This window comes from Chionomys nivalis, chromosome 21 (assembly GCF_950005125.1).
Source record: "Chionomys nivalis chromosome 21, mChiNiv1.1, whole genome shotgun sequence".
NCBI classification, from domain to species: domain Eukaryota; kingdom Metazoa; phylum Chordata; class Mammalia; order Rodentia; family Cricetidae; genus Chionomys; species Chionomys nivalis.
The window spans coordinates 53,787,522-53,802,410 of record NC_080106.1 but is presented as its reverse complement, the minus strand read 5'-3'; the positions used below and the strand labels follow the sequence as shown (position 1 = coordinate 53,802,410).

General features: G+C 40.4%; 1 protein-coding gene across 1 annotated transcript in view; it reads right to left on the bottom strand.

The window, feature by feature from the left end:
- Large1 (LARGE xylosyl- and glucuronyltransferase 1) overlaps positions 1-14,889 on the bottom strand; it is a 524,802-nt gene that overhangs the window by 226,997 nt on the left and 282,916 nt on the right. The gene's annotated exons all lie outside the window — the stretch shown is intronic.

Below are 14,889 nucleotides of genomic sequence, written 5' to 3'. Positions count from 1 at the left end.
TGATCAAGAAAACTCTGGGCCCAGGATTTTCATTTGAAAAATAGAATCCTAATGGTACTCATTCCCAAAACTCACTGCCAAGATAAACAAGTTAGTCTACTTAGTGCTACATAATGAAGTACGTGACTGACTAATAAATGCCAACTATTAATTAATCTTATTTGTGCATATGTCTGTGGTGTGTGTGTGTGTGTATGTATGGAGAGAGAGACATCCTCCATCTCAGAACTTGTTTTCTTTATTAGCACTTTCTCCATTATTATTCAATTACAACAAGATTGGGCATTTCCCATCCATTGAACCTGCTTTTAAATTAATTCCTTTACTTGTTATGCCTTTATTTTTCTTACTTCATAGACATTTGCTGTTGACTTTATTTCCCTCCTACTTTCCTTGGGTCACACCATTGCTCTCATGTTTCAATTACTGACTTGAAAGCTAGTTTCATTGATCATTATCTTTGGTTCTGAATAATGAGCATCAAAGGTTGTTAACACATCTCCATTGGTAGTTCTTGGCGAATTCTAGAAACTTAAACCACGTACTGGTTGCAACATAGCCACTATTTTCATTTTTTTCCTTCTGAATTAAATAAAAGTTTATGAAAATACTGTTACTTTCGCTGACTTTCAAGTATCCTGAACTTTCTCGCTCAAAAATAAGTTTCGATTGGGTCATTTTCCTTCACTAGAGTCAGGTCCAGGACACTAGCAGAACTGTTGGCCAGAAATTTAATGAGGCTTTTTGTGTGTCCTGGGACATATCAGCAATATAAATTCGTCATAAACATTTGAAAATCCATTCATCCTCTGCATAGTGGATATGGAGATTGATAGCTGCTGACCTTGATTATATTTTTAAACCTCTCCTTGGTTTTAGTTCTTTGCTATAACCATATTGGTGGTGAAAACTGCCACCACATAAGCTGTGCTTCCATGAACCTGTGCTTAATATAGAAGCTAAGACATAAGGACAAGTACAATATTTAGCTATGGATTTTCATGTACATATCTAATTTTTTCAGTTTCCTTTTTATTTTCTATTTTCATTTTTTATTTTATTTTTTTAAAAAAAGAAAACAAACTATCTTTTTAAATTATACTTACCAATCCAAGTTCTCACTTCCTTGCCTCTTCCCACTGCTTATACCCCCTCACCCCACCCCACCTCTCATCCACTCCCCGGAGAAGGCAAGGCACATTACTCCAAGGAAGGACCAAGGCCCTCCCCACTATATCCAGACTGAGCAAGGTATCCATCCAAAGACAACGGGTTCCAAAAATCAGTACAAGCAGCAGGGAGATATACTGGTAGCACTGTCAGTGGCCCCACAGTCTATTCTAGCCATAAAACTGTTACCCACATTCAGATGGTCTAGTTTGGTCCTAGGCTTATAAGTGAGTACACCCATGCTCAGCTTTCTGAGTCTGTGTAACCTCATTCAGGAAAACACACAATCAGAACGATGAAGCCCAAGGCAAACAAGTCTGTGAGAATTTCTAAATATGACAAAGATACTTTGGAAGAGAATTATCTCAAATTTCTCGAAGCATTCAAAGATGAGCTAATCAAAGATGAAATATTTGAAAATATGAGGCTATAACAGGACCCTAATGAAGAGTCTATGATTCATTAAGACCCACTCATTAAGATGGTTTGATATATCTGAATTTAGTGGAATATGCCCTCAATTGTAGCACTTGGGGTTCAGAAGCACAGAGGCAGGTGGATGTCTGTGTGTTTGATGCCCAATTGGTTTGCATAGGCAGTTTAAGGCCAGGCAGGGCTAAAAGCAAGACACTGTTTCAAAACAAAGGAAAGTTCTATGGCGATATGCAAGATATTCATCAGTATGATTATAGGATAGGTTCATTTCAGGTTCCCTATCCTCAGGTGCCCCAATGAACTAACTGGGGACATTGCCCTGGGCATCTGGTAGCCATTCCAAGTTCAAGTCTCTTGCCAACCCTTAGGTGGCTCCCTTACCTAAGGTATGAGTTTCCCTGCTCCCCTATCCAACCTTCCTTTATCCCCAATCACCCCGATTCCCCCAGTTCCCCTCATCTCCTTCACACTTTTCTCTCCCCATCACCCCTCATCCCCATCCCACCCCACCCCCAAGATTCCAATTTTTTGCCCATCAATCATGTCTATTTCCCATAGCTGGGAGGATATCTATATGTTTTTCCTTGGGTTTACCCTCTTGTTTAGCTTCTTTAGGATCACAAATTATAGACTCAGTGGCCCCTATCCATGGCTAGAAACCAATTATGAGTGACTACATCCCATGATCTTCTTTTTGGGTCTGGGTTACCTCACTCAGGATCATATTTTCTATTTCCATCCATTTGCATGCAAAATTCGAGAAGTCATTGTTTTTTACCGCAGAGTAGTACTCTAATGTGTATATATTCCACACTTTCTTCATCCATTCTTCCATTGAAGGGCATCTAGGTTGCTTCCAGGTTCTGGCTATTACAAATAATGCTGCTATGAACATAGTTGGACAAATGCTTTTGTCATATGATAGGGCATCTCTTGGGTATATTCCCAAGAGTGGTATTGCTGGGTCCAGGGGTAGGTTGATCCCAATTTTTTTGAGAAACCGCCACACTGATTTCCAAAGTGGTTGCACAAGTTTGCAGTCCCACCAGCAATGGATGAGGGTACCCCTTTCTCCACAACCTCTCCAGCAAAGGCTATCCTTGGTGTTTTTGATTTTAGCCATTCTGACAGGTATAAGATGATATCTCAAAGTTGTTTTGATTTGCATTTCTCTGATCGCTAAGGAGGTTGAGCATGACCTTAAGTATCTTTTGGCCATTTTAACTTCTTCTGTTGAGAATTCTCTGTTCAGTTCAGTGCCCCATTTTTTAATTGGGTTAATTATCCTTTTAAAGTCTAGTTTCTTGAGTTCTTTATATATTTTGGAGATCAGACCTTTGTCTGTTGCGGGGTTGGTGAAGATCTTCTCCCAGTCAGTAGGCTGCCTTTTTGTCTTAATGACAGTGTCCTTTGCTTTACAGAAGCTTCTCAGTTTCAGGAGGTCCCATTTATTCAATGTTGCCCTTAATGTCTGTGCTGCTGGGGTTATACATAGGAAGCGATCTCCTGTGCCCATATGTTGTAGGGTACTTCCCATTTTCTCTTCTATCAGGTTGAGTGTATTCAGATTGATATTGAGGTCTTTGATCCATTTGGACTTGAGTTTTTTGCATGGTGACAGATATGGGTCTATTTTCATTCTTCTACAGGTTGACATCCAATTGTGCCAGCACCATTTGTTGAAGATGCATCTAGCGATGGATAGAGATAGAGACAGAGACCCACACTGGAGCACCGGACTGAGCTCCCAAGGTTATAATGAGGAGCAGAAGGAGAGAGAACATGAACAAGGAAGTCAGGACCATGAGGGGTGCACCCAACCACTGAGACAGTGGGGCCGATCTATTGGGAGCTCACCAAGGCCAGCTGGACTGCTACTGAAAAAACATGGGATAAAACCGGACTCTCTGAATGTGGCGGACAATGAGAGCTGACGAGAGGCCAAGGAGAATGGCACAGGAATTTTCATCTGGCGATAGATCGAGAGAGAGACAGAGACCCAATTTGGAGCAACGGTCTGAGCTCTTAAGGTCCAAATGAGGAGCAGAAGGAGGGAGAACATGAGCAAGGAAATCAGGACCACGAGGTGTGCACCCACCCACTGTGACAGTGGAACTGATCTATTGGGAGCTCTCCAAGGCCAGCTGGACTGGGACTGAATAAGCATGGGTTGAAACTGGACTCTCTGAACATGGCGGACAATGAAGGCTGATGAGAAGCCAAGGACAATGGCACTAGGTTTCGATCCTAATACATGAACTGGCTTTGTGGGAGCTTAGCCTGATTGGATGCTTACCTTCCTGGGCCTGGATGGAAGTGGGAGGACCTTGGTCTTCCTGTAGGGCAGGGAATTTGGACTGCTCTTCAGTATCGAGAGGGAGGGGGAATGGACTGGGGGGAGGAGAAGAGGAGTGGGGATGGGGGAGGGGAGTGGGGGGAGGGGGCAATATGTGGGAGGAGGGGGAGGGAAATGGGAAACGGGGAGCAGTTGGAAATTTTAATTAAAAAAGAATAAAAAAAACAAAACAAAACAAAGGAAAGAAAAAAAGTGTGAAATAGAAGAATAAAATTTCCCAAGTCTAGATTGAAGGGAAGTCCTGACAAAAAAAGATTGCTTTTTAAGGCAGATGACATTTATGCTGTCTAGCTACATAATTATACACATGAAGAATACAGCATCCAGTGACTGATCTTCTACACATAAAGTACATATGCTTTTGAGTATGGCTCTTGTATAGCCTGTATAGCCTGTGACCTTGCCCTATGTCTCCTTGACAAAGGTCAGAGACATACTGTTGGTATGGGAATCAGACTGTTTTTTCAAAAACTGGACCATTAATCCAGGAACCAGAAACATATTACTGAGCATGAGTTAATGGCACCTTTCCTAGTCCTGAAAGAATTTAACCCTTCTGGAAAGAATAAGACAAAGAAGGAGCGGAAGAAATTAAATCCTATGAACTATTCTGAAAACCAAGCCTCTTTTGAGAGGTCAGAAATCACCCTGGAAGTAGAAGTGATGAAAAAATAATAACTATATTCAAAAACAGATGTTTATTGGCTTTCAGTGAGGTTTTGTCTTGATTATGCTATTTTAAATCAAAAATGTTGCAAAACAGAAAATGATTTAATGCATTGGACCCAGAAATTACAGCTGAGCAATATAACTTAGCATAGAGCAATATATCTTAACATAGAGCTGTGGCTGTTCCTTCTACTAGAACAGGGCTAACTGAGTACTGCAGCTCTCTGTTGCTATCCAGCATTATAGGAGGAATCTGTTACATGACATTAGTCAGTGAAAGACCAATTCTAAATCTTAGGTACACTTTAATTTATGCACAATGCTTTTGCATTACTGTAAAGGTGAAATATTATAAGCTGAACTGTCCTGATGAGGGTCTATCTGCATGTGAACGACAGCCATGTGAGGAAAAGGTAAGTGCCCACTGTGTTCCAAGCACTGCTGCCTAGTATATGGTATGATTTAAATGCACTGAGTCATTACCCCAAAAGGGAGCTACAGCTGTATCTGGAAAGACTTAAGTGTTGTGTATCACTCTGATTACTTTAGCATGTATCAAGAAACCACAAGTCATATTTCTCCTCTGGGACCTCTGTTGGGCATCTCACAGATCAGAGCCTCCAAAGGATATGGAACTGCCCAGGCAATCAGGGATATCTAGTCACATTAACTAAAGCAAATCACTGCCAGTGTGGAACCTCTATATTATATCCAATTTGGGGGGAAAAAGGTCTATGTTAGATATAATCATTGAGGAGATCTTGGATACCTTGCTTGCCTTTCTAGGCCTCATTTTTTATAAAAGGTATAAGTATCAGGCCTCCGTCAACATATAAAATCTATGTTTGCTTCTTTCATTGCAATTGAAAGTTCAATACTTGGAAGTTTATCTTCATAGGATAGAGAGGGTAGGCAGACTTTCACTTAATGGTTCCATGGAGAGGAACAATAGAAGTGTTCTTCCTGAAGACCCACAGGGGTCTGAGAGATTATAGCTATCTAAGGAGAACTTCCTCTCCTTACACAGAAAGCAGCACAAAGACAATTAGAGATGAGTGGAGTCTCAATCTGCAGAGTCAACTGTCAACATTTTCTGTAGCCACTGTCTGGAATCGGACTTCATAACCTTTGTAACATGGGTAATGAGCAGGCATCACCGCTAAGAGAAAAGGAGATAAATTAAGACTCCCCACCAAACAGGTGAGTCATGAAACAGCCATTGCCTCGGCCACTTCCCTTTATGAACTCAGCATCAGAGGTACCTAAGAGGTGGCAAGAGAGTGACTTTCTGTGCCAGATGGGCCAAGAAAAAAGGCTAGCAGACACACAGGGCCTTGTCTGAAAGCTAGCAAGAACTGTTTTGTTCAAAGCAAACTGTCTACTGTGATGATCATTTAGTTTCCTTAGATGAGAGCCCTGGGCCATCGCAAACCTCAGCAGCATCACTGGAGTAGGTCACTTTTATCCCTAGCAGGAAGGTCTGTTCTCAGCAGGCCTTTAAATGGAGGCTTCATGCTTAATTCATTTGTTCTTTAGGGATAGTCTGAATAGGAACAGCTTCAAAAGTTTTGGGGACCTTTGTCTAAGCAGACTTATATCTTAGGCTACACAAGAAATGAGAAGAACACAAACTGATTCAACGAAGTGTAGTTAATACAGTTTTGGGATTAGAACCACTATTACATGACTCCAAAGTGTTCAGCTAAGATTTGGAGTTTTTTTTTTTTTAATTATTTTTATTGAGCTCTACATTTTTCTCTGTTACCCTCGCTGCCTCTCCCCTCCCCCTTTCAACCCTACCCCCAAGGTCCCCAAGCACCCAATTTACTCAGGAGATCTTGTCTTTTTCTACTTCCCATGTAGATTAGATCTATGTAAATCTCTCTTAGTGTGCTAATTGTCTAAATTCTCTGGGATTGTGGTTTGTAGGCTGGTTTTCTTGCTTTATGTTTAAAAACCACCTATGAGTGAGTACATGTGATAATTGTCTTTCTGTGTCTGGGTTACCTCACTCAAAATAATGTTTTCTAGCTCCATCCAGTTTCCTGAAAAATCAAGATGTTGTTATTTTTTCTGCTGTGTAGTAGTACTTCATTGTGTAAATGTACCACATTTTCCTTATCCATTCTTTGGTGGAGGAGCATTTACGTTGTTTCCAGGTTCTGGCTATGACAGACAATGCTGCTATGAACATAGTTTAGCACATGTCCTTGTGGCACGATTGAGCATCCTTTGGATATATACCCCAAAGTGGCATTACTGGGTCATGAGGAAGGTTGTTTCCTAATTTTCTGAGTAGTTGCCACACTGGCATCCAAAGAGGTTGTGCCAGTTTCCATTCCCATCAGCAATGCAGGAGTGTTCCCTTTAGTCCACAACCTTTCCAGCATAAGTTGTCATCAGTGTTTATCCATATAAGAGGGATACTAGAACTGAGCCTATAGAATTGTGGGAGCAGAGGAGAAGTAGGGAGAACACTAGAAACAACACATTCACTATAAAGGGAATAGACCATAGATGCAGTTCATGAGGCCAGGGACCCCAAATGAGAGCAATTCAAGTGCAATGAGCAAGGGTACCCTCATTTTCTAATGGCTACAGACTTTTCCTTCAGATTAAAACTCACTCAGTCTGTGTCTAGTAAATTATGCAACTTCCTATTTCATATTATCTCATTCAAAAGGTAAAAGTCAAATATCAGCTTTTGCATTTATTAGTTGCCTGATCTTAGGCAAATAATCTTCAGGGTGGGGTTGTAGGTTTATGAATTATTTGTGAGATGGAAGTAATCAAACTTCACTCTGAAGCCCAGAGGGTTGTCATGAGAAGTGAGTGACAGTGTGCAGTCATCTACAAAGCTCTATATCAAAATAAATCCCATTCTCCAGAGGCTCAGAGCTATAAGCTTTGAGCATAGCTCAGGGCACAGAAAGTACAGTCCTGGTAGCCTATTAAAACAGGGATGTGGAGAACACAAGTAAATGGATCAATCAAGTACCAAGAAGAGAGAGAGCATTCTACAGGTCTCAGAGATAGGTAAACCTGAGAGTCCGTCCTACTTGCAAATCCACACAAATTATGGAAAGAACGATACCAGTCCATGCTGGGTTTCCTACAGTTTGTTTTTAATCATGTACCCACCCCTCAATTTCCTATTCCCTCATATTCTGTCTTCCACACTAACAGACATAATGAGGGACCCACAGGAGTGTTTCTGGGAAATGCCACTTCCAAGAGCTGTACAAAGTAATTTCTTAAGAGCCAGCTATAAAAGAAGATGCTTCCTTGTGTCTACAGATGTGCCATAATGACATACTTGTTGAACAAAACTACAAAGCACATCTCATATCTGCTTCCCTCCTGTTCTTCCTCCTTCCCAGATAGCATCTAAAGTGTAACATATGAATGTGTTGGTTCCTGGTACTTGTCATAGAAAAATAAATATCCTGGTTTCATAATGAGTTTGAAACTAGCATGGGCTTACATGATAAGTTCGAAGGCCAATGCTGACTACATATGAGACACTGTCTGAAAAAGAAAAGTGGAATAGTCAAGAGAGAAAACACCAGGTGGTAGGGGCACACGCCTTTAATCTCAGCATGCAGGAGGCAGAGGCAGGCACATCTCTGTGAGTTCAAGGCCAGTTTGATCTACAAGAGGTAGTTCCAGGACAAACTCCAAAGCCACAGAGAAACCCTGTCTCAACAAAAAAAAATGAAAAAAGAAAGGAAAAAGGAAGGGAGGAAAGGAGGAAGGGAGGAAAGGAGGGAGGGAGGAAAGGTATAAGGAGGAGAGGGAAAGGGAGAGGGGGGAGGAGAGAGAGAGGGAGGGAAGGAGGGAGGGAGGGAGGGAGGGAGGGAGAGAGAGAGAGAGAGAGAGAGAGAGAGAGAGAGAGAGAGAGAGAGAGAGAGAAGAAAGAAATAAATCCTTACTTATAGGTATATGTCTCAGGGCTACTACTGGAATATGGGCTGGTAGATAGGCTGGTACACACAGAATCACTATTACAAAGTCACAGGCAGGCAGACATCTGACTGCCCACACAGACCCCAAATCATATTCAGAAATGTAGTGACCCTCTTTTGAGATCAAAGATAAATATTGCCTTTTTGTTTTAAATAACCCAGTGTTAGAGCTGTACATGGTGACCCAGACCCATAATCACAATTCCTAGGAGGCAGGGGCAAGATAATCAGAGGTTCCAGACTAGCCCGAGAAACTTAGTGAGGTACTCTGAAAACAAAATGTAAATGAAGGAGAGGGAATGTAGCTCAGTAGTACACGCATGTCTAGCATTTGGGAGGGCCCTATGTTAAATCCCCAGACTAAAACCAAAATAACACAAGAGCACTGAATGTACTATGTATCCGTTATATAGCAAATATTTTCTTAACCAGGTACCCAATTAGGCACACAACAGGGACAAAATCCAGGGAACAAACAGATATTAAATGTTTTTTAGCTACATTTCAAATATTGTGATAAAACATCATGACCAAAAGTTTATTTGAAGTTTACAGTTTCAGAGTGTTAGCATTTCTTGAGATCATGTCAGGGAGGAGGGCCACAGACAGGTATTCCTGGCACTGGAGCAGTAACTGAGAGCTCAAATCTTAAGAAAAAACTTACAAGGTATAGGGAGTTAAAGCTGTGGGCATTTGAAACTTCAGAGTGTGAAACCCTGACTTTGTAAACTCTATTAGGGAATTCGTTTTAAGCCATATAATGAGTGGGGGGAGGGGAGATCTCGGTTCCAGAAATGTTCTGCAACTTGTACAAATTTGAACGAATATCCTGAAAATTAACAATTAAGGACCTAAGAGCAGGGTCATAAAATTTAACGAGGTCCAGATACTCCTAGGAGGCATCCTGCCCTTGAAGATACCTTGTCGGTTATTAATGGCTCTTTGCTAGAGTTTTTTTGTGCCCAAAACCTGACCAATGGTTTCAGAAACTACCTTATCCTGTGCCCTCCTTACCCAGTCCCAAGATGACAGGACAAGAGCTCTCCTGATTATGGCATTTCCCCTTTAAAAGTTCTCCCTTCCCCAGGCTCGGCAATGCACTTCTCTCATCCACTGGGTTGGTGTGCTGCAGGTATTGTTCAAACTAGAATTTATATATTAGAAACACTCGTGTTTCACATCAGAATCCCATTCCATGGATTTTCTTTTTGGGGGGATCAGTAACTTGGGCACAACAAAAGCATTCTTCAGTAGCACATCTCCTCCAACAAGGACATACAGCCAAATTCACCCCAAACAGTTCCACCAACTGTTGGCCAAATATTCAGACAAATGAGTCTATGGGAATCATTCTCAAACTAAAACAAGCAACTTATCGGAGGATGGCATGAAAATATGGTCTGTGGCAAGTTTCATGGAAAAACATGTAATCCAACAAATGCACAGAACAAAGAATCTCCAAGGTAAGGATGACGCAGGCAGTTTCCCCCAATAGCATAGCCTCAGCAAAAGAAACCAGCTTTGACAAGTATACCACTTACAAGGTTAGGGACATGCGCATTAGAAAAAGTAAGTAAAAGCCGGGCGGTGGTGGTGCACGCCTTTAATCCCAGCACTTGGGAGGCAGAGGCAGGCGGATTTCTGTGAGTTCGAGACCAGCCTGGTCTACAGGAGCTAGTTCCAGGACAGGCTCCAAAACCACAGAGAAACCCTGTCTCGAAAAAGAAAAAAAAAAAAAAAAAAAGTATGAAATACAAGTAAAAATAATAAAAAGAAAAAACGTAAGATAGTACTGGAAGGGAGTTTCAGTGAATACTGAATTTCACCTGTGTTTAATTTTCCATACACTTTTATACCCCAATACAACAGGGGGAAGAAGACAAAAGACTGCTTTAACATGATACAAAGGACAACTAGAACAGTTACTTGTTTCAATACTTTGAGCCATCAAGCCATGAATCTATGAGAAAACCGTTTTATTGTTTAGGCAGTGAACCCACACTAGACCAAGTGTCCTGAAGGCAGTCAATTCCTAGGTCAAACTCATAATTCAAAAGAAGAAGCATAAGTATGCTTGAATTTTCTGAGCTTTGGCCATCTTAACATCAAAGGGACCAAGCAACCACACTGTGGGTCAGGATGTGTGGCCCTAGTTGTTGTCAACAATTTTGAGCAACCTTAAACCCTCTGACCTTCAGACAAGGTAGAAATGGGCTTCACAAATTCCTCCCTTTTTATTCATTTTAACAAAGCCTTAGCTTCTGCTAAAAACAGATGATCGTGTCTACCTTAGGTGAACATTTCTTTGTTTCTTAGATTTTCCCGTCTTTGGTACATACATTCTAACCATATATGTCCATGTCTTAGGTACCTGGGTGGAAAAGAATCATACCCATCTCTGACTGCTGACCTCTGTTAGCAAAGGGTTAAGGGAGAAAGCCTCTCTAGTCACTCTGCAACTTTGAGCCAACTTTTTGTCAAAAGACTTTACCAACAACAAAATAATCACGTGCAAGCAGATAATGCTTGCAGTATATGCTCCTATGGCTACAGTATCTTCTAATTAAAGATTGGAGGATCATCAGGGGTGTGAATACCCTCTTGAATTTGTCTAGGGTGTTTTTTTTTAATAGTTTTTAGCTGTATCAAAATCTAAATTTGTTAAATCAAAGAACTCATTTGTAATATCAAATGGAATTAAAGGTGGTGGTGGCACATGTCTTTAATCCCAGCACTTGGGAGGCAGAGGTAGACAGATCTCAGTGAGTTTGAAGCCATCTTGGTCTTCAAAGCAAATTCTACAATAGCCATTGCTACACAGAGAAGTCCTGTCTCAGAAAACCAAAATGGAAAAAAAAAAAAAAAAAAAAAAGCAATAGTTGGCCACAGATGATTTTTAAAAGAGGATGGGATACCATGCATGGGCTTGCTTTTTTATAAAAACTGATCCTTGCTTTGTGCAAGAATAGACCTAGGAGAGAAAATGTGAGCAGAATAGAAGGCAAGAGATGCCAGTGTGTTGGGAAAGATTGTGAAGCTTGGTTGAGAATACTGGCTAGGAATATAGGACTCAGCTAGGATGTGGGATAACACATAGGGGGAGGAAGGACAAAGGAATAATGAGCTGCTATGCAGATGACAGTGCCATGAGTCAGGAATGTTAGCTGGAATGACCAAATTAATATCTTCCTTTGTGACAGTACGTTCTATATAATAATGTATCAATATTCATATTCTACAAAGTTCTGGGAAAAGAAATCCTTAGATACAGGAGGGAGATGGTACATAGAGATATAGAGATGTTAGGAATCTTCTCTGGAGGACAAGATTCTAGAAGATAGTACACATTTTAATATGCCAGATCAAATTTTTAAAATGATTACACTTTTTAAACAATTAAAGCTTTAACTCAGTTAATAATCGTACTAGTATGGTTTTTATTGCTATGGTAAAGACCAAGACCAAAGGTAACTTAGGAGAAAAGAGTTCATTTCTGATGATATATTCTGATCATAATCCACCATTAAAGAAAAACATGAAAGAAATTTAAGGCAAAAACTAAACAAGAGGCCATGGAGAAACACTGCTTCCTGACTTGCTTTCCATGACTTGCTTACTCTATGTTCTTAAACAACCCAGGACCACCTATTTAGAGAGGACACGACCCCAGTGTAGTGGGCCCTCCCACATCAACTCTTAATCAAGAATATGTCCTACAGACCAATCAACAGACATATTTTCCCAGTTGAGGTTCCCCTTCCCACATACCCATAACTTGTGTCAAGTTGACAAGAAAGTAACCATAACAAAATCAGTATGTAAAATAATAGTTTATCTGGATTACCATGAATATTCTCTCCTCTCTTCTAAGGCTGGGGCAGGAAGCCCTGGGGCTACATTCCAATCATGGATCACCATTATGGTTTACATGGCAAGCTATGTTATCAATAGGATCCACAACAACTTAGGAACCACATGACCTTGAGATTCAAAAGGGAGTAGGATACTTCAAGTTTTAAAATATTCTTTAAAAACAACAACAGGGTCTCACTATATTGCCTGCTGGTCTCTAATTTCTGGGTTGTAACAATCCTCCCTCTTCATTCCTCCTAGTGTGGGACTATAGGTTCCAGCTACTATGTCTGAAAAGACCAATCATTTTTAAGAAACTGATATGCTACAGATACTATATCCTCCTTCAGTGTCTGGCATTATCTAAGCCCATTTGACAAGTAAGTTAGCCATGGCTCAGATCCAAGCATGTAGTTTTTCTGTAGAAAACAAATATTCGAAATTAAAACTTAGAAATTGCTGTCCCATTTTTTATTATAATTTTTGAGATAGACTTTCACTAAATCATTCAGATAGGCTTGGAGATAATTATTCTTCTGTCCCAGCTTCCTCATTTTCTGGGACCACAGGCCCATGCCACCCAACCTGACTTCTTTTATGTTTTAAACAAACCGTGGGTGGCTTCATAACTGAGACAGGGCAGGGGAAAATGGAGTAATAATTGTGGAGGCAGAGGCTTTGTATCTCCTCTCTCTTTTTATTTGTCCTTGGTGCTTCTACTAGAACCTGGGAGACAGAGTGATGTGCTTTTCACCTTAATTAGTACAGCAATTTGCTAAATTTTGTTTTTGCCTTTATAAGAGTGTTAATCAATTTTATCTCAGAATAGATTGGAATGGCACACAAATTACGAGAATCCCCAAATGCAAAATTCTGAACATCTCGATCAACCTCGGAGCCTAAAATATGTGAAAATCAGAAATTCTAGCCTGCATCAACATGCTCAATCTATTTTAAATATTATTACTCTGAAATAAAATTATAATGACTTTGTGGCTCTGAAAAGAATCTATTTGCCAGAATCAGTCCCATACCTAGGTATCTATCTGTTTCTTCCCAAAGTGCTTAGTACAGAAAGTCAGTTTTTTCCTTCAAAGCTACTAGTTCCTCTAACAATAGCAGTAGGCTAAACCTCCTAGTATCTGGGAAACCTACCATGCCCCACCTACTAAGCATCAGAAAAATAAAAAAAGAAGGGATGTTTTTATCTTCTTACTTCATTAAAGAGGTACTACGAGACTCCAATGCCAGCTCATCATTTTAACACTGTGACATAATATGGTCATTTGCATATTACATGCTCAAGATTTATGCAAGTGTTTTATAAAAAAATAAGAAAATTTAAAAAAATGGGAACACACACAAACACAACTTACCATGTTCTAAGTAAGTTTACATTTTGTGTCATGATGCATTCATAGCTAGCTACCTTTGGCTGCATGAGGTCTAAGAAACACAGACTAGATAAAACGCTGACAGACAAGTGGATAGAAAGTTTCTTGCTTTCTTGGAAAAGGGAAAGGAAAACAGTGCCACTGAGTATAAAAGGATGGGTGAGATTGTGACAAGATATTAGGAGAGAAAGTTTGATAGAGGGAACAGAATAAGCAAAGGAGTGCAACATTGGAGAGAAGCTACATATTAGGTATCTTCTAGTAGTTATGGTTAAGTGTAGGGAGTTTATTGCAATGAGTAGATGCCACTAGCGCTCCTTCTGCTCCTTCAGCCAATAGCCTTTAAGATACCAGCCCACTTGGGCGTGGTCTCTTTTACTTTAAAAAGCAGTGGGAACCCGGCAATCTCTATCTTGGTTCTGGCTCCCTTTCTGGCAACCAGACTCTCTGTTTCTTATTTGCAATGAGAGGACTGTTGTTTGGGACGGTGATCTGTAAGTTTTTCCCCTCAAATAAATAACCCTAATTCTTAACTGGTGTGGGATTGTTTTGTGGCCAAATATTATCCCTAATTCTTAACTGATGTGGGATTGTTTTGTGGCTTCAAGTAGAGACAGATAAGAAGTGGACTTGGGAACCCAAGTCTTTAGACCACAATCCCAAATATCATGCAAGCAAGGTGGCACTATAGAAGAATCGGAAGCAAAGGAATTAGATGTCCACATGAATTTTATTAGTTAAAAAGTTCCTAATGCAGTTTTTATTCAGCAATTCATCTTGAGGCATCAGCATATATTCTTTCATCAGAAACTCCCACCCCAAAATTTAGGATTATAACCTTTCTGTCCCTAAAGAACCAGGCCACCATGGGCAGGTGGTTGATGTGTATCTTGTGATCAGTAGGTTACAGTACATAGAGTTAAGGTAAGATCTGTCACTCTAAGGTCAATGTTCACCTCAGTGAACAACCAAATGATTATCTACTATTGTACCACAGATCATGTTTAGATACAAACGAAGGTCAGTAGACTTCAGCTTCTATGGAGTT